This window comes from Arachis hypogaea, chromosome 17, assembly GCF_003086295.3.
Source record: "Arachis hypogaea cultivar Tifrunner chromosome 17, arahy.Tifrunner.gnm2.J5K5, whole genome shotgun sequence".
In the NCBI taxonomy this organism is placed as follows: Eukaryota; Viridiplantae; Streptophyta; class Magnoliopsida; order Fabales; family Fabaceae; genus Arachis; species Arachis hypogaea.
In genome coordinates this window covers 73,732,488-73,735,097 of record NC_092052.1, presented here as the reverse complement: position 1 = coordinate 73,735,097, position 2,610 = coordinate 73,732,488, and the positions used below count along the sequence as shown (strand labels likewise).

Below are 2,610 nucleotides of genomic sequence, written 5' to 3'. Positions count from 1 at the left end.
AACGCTAGCCAGATGCTCCTTACTGGCGTTTAAATGCCAGTAAGTTCTTCCTCCAGGGTGTGATTTTTCTTTTGCTGTTTTTTATTCTATTTTTAATTTTTGTATTTATTTTGTGACTCCACATGATCATGAACCTAATAAAATATGAATGAACAATAAGAATGAAAATAAAATTAGATAAATAAAAATTGGGTTGCCTCCCAACAAGCGCTTCTTTAATGTCAATAGCTTGACAGTGAGCTCTCATGGAGCCTTACAGTTGTTTAGAGCATTGTTGAGACTTCCCAACACCAAACTTAGAGTTTGGAATGGGAGTTCAACACCAAACTTAGAGTTTGGTTGTGGCCTCCCAACACCAAACTTAGAGTTTGACTGTGGGGGCTCTGGTTGACTCTGCAGTGAGAGAAGCTTATCGTGCCTCTTTTCCATGTTTATAGGATGATAACCTTGTGCTTTAAACACAAGGGAGTCCCCATTCAATTGAAGGACTAATTCACCTCTGTTAACATCTATCATAGCTCCTGCTGTGGCTAGGAAAAGTCTTCCAAGGATGATGGATTCATCCTCATCCTTTCCAATGTCTAGGATTATGAAATCAGTAGGGATGTAAAGGCCTTCAACCTTTACTAGCATGTCCTCTACTTGTCCATAAGCCTCTTTTCTTGAATTGTCTGCCATCTCTAATGAGATTCTAGCAGCTTGCACCTCAAAGATTCCCAGTTTCTCCATTACAGAGAGTGGCATGAGGTTTATTCCTGACCCAAGGTCACATAGAGCCTTCTCAAAGGTCATGGTGCCTATGGTACAAGGTATTAGGAACTTTTCAGGATCCTGTTTCTTCTGAGGCAATCTCAGTTGATCCAATGCATTTAGTTCATTGGTGAACAGGGGAGGTTCATCTCCCCAAGTCTCTTTACCAAATAAATTGGCATTCAGCTTCATGATTTCACCAAGGAAGTTGGCAACTTATTCTTCAGTAACATCCTCATTCTCTTCAGAAGAGGAATACTCATCAGAGCTCATGAATGGCATAAGGAGGTTCAATAGAATCTCCATGGTCTCTAGATGAGTCTCAGATTCCTTTGGTTCCTTAGAGGAAAACTCCTTATTAATCACTGAACGTCCCAGGAGGTCTTCCTCCTTGGGATTCATGTTCTCCCCTTCCTCCTTGGATTCGACCATGATGGTTATATCAATGGCCTTGCACTCTCCTTTTGGATTTTCTTCTGTATTGCTTGGGAGAGCACTAGGAGGGGTTTCAGTGATCTTCTTACTCAGCTGACCCACTTGTGTCTCTAAATTTCTAATGGAGGACCTTGTTTCATTCATGAAACTCAGAGTGGCCTTAGATAGATCAGAGACTAAGTTTGCTAAATTAGAGGTATTTTGTTCAGAGTTCTCTGTCTGTTGCTGAGTGGATGATGGAAAAGGCTTGCTATTGCTAAACCTATTTCTTCCACCATTATTAAAGCCTTGTTGAGGCTTTTGTTGATCCTTCCATGAGAGATTTGGTGATTTCTCCATGAGGGATTATAAGTGTTTCCATAGGGTTCACCCATGTAATTCACCTCTGCTATTGCAGGGTTTTCAGGATCATAAGCTTCTTCTTCAGAAGATGCCTCTTGAGTACTGTTGGATGCAGCTTGCATTCCATTCAGACTCTGAGAAATCATATTGACTTGCTGAGTCAATATTTTATTCTGAGCCAATATGGCATTCAGAGTATCAATTTCAAGAACTCCCTTTTTCTGAGGCGTCCCATTACTCAAAGGATTCCTCTCAGAAGTGTACATAAACTGGTTGTTAGCAACCATGTCAATAAGTTCTTGAGCTTCTGCAGGCGTTTTCTTTAGGTAAATGGATCCACCTGCAGAAGTATCCAATGACATCTTAGCTAATTCAGACAGACCATCATAGAATATATCCAGGATGGTCCATTCTGAAAGCATATCAGAAGGACACTTTTTGGTCAGTTGCTTGTATCTCTCCCAAGCTTCATAGAGGGATTCACCTTCTTTCTGTCTGAAGGTTTGAACATCCACTCTAAGCTTACTTAGCTTTTGAGGAGGAAAAAACTTGGCTAAGAAAGCCGTGACCAGCTTATCCCAAGAGTTCAGGCTATCTTTGGGTTGAGAGTCCAACCACACTCTAGCTCTGTCTCTTACAGCAAACAGGAAAAGCATAAGCCTGTAGACCTCGGGATCAACCCCATTGGTCTTAACAGTATCACAGATCTGCAAGAATTCAGTTAAAACTGAAAAGGATCTTCAGATGGAAGTCCATGAAACTTGCAGTTCTACTGCATCAGAGAAACTAATTGAGGTTTCAGCTCAAAGTTGTTTGCTCCAATGGCAGGGATGGAGATGCTTCTTCCATGTAAATTGGAATTAGGTGCAGTAAAGTCACCAAGCATCCTCCTTGCATTATTATTATTTTCGGCTGCTATCTCCTCTTCCTGTTCAAAAATTCCTGTAAGGTTGTCTCCGGATTGTTGTATTTTAGCTTCTCTTAGTTTCCTTTTTAGAGTCCTTTCAAGTTCAGGATCTGCTTCAACAAGAATGTTCTTGTCCTTGCTCCTGCTCATTTGACAAAGAAGGGAATAACAAAGAA

General features: G+C 40.8%; 1 non-coding gene across 1 annotated transcript; it reads left to right on the top strand.

The window, feature by feature from the left end:
- Positions 1-1,943: 1,943 nt before the first annotated feature.
- On the top strand, positions 1,944-2,051 carry LOC112768629 (small nucleolar RNA R71). The gene has a single exon (XR_003186034.1). It is a non-coding gene; the product is annotated as a small nucleolar RNA R71 (small nucleolar RNA).
- Positions 2,052-2,610: the final 559 nt, after the last annotated feature.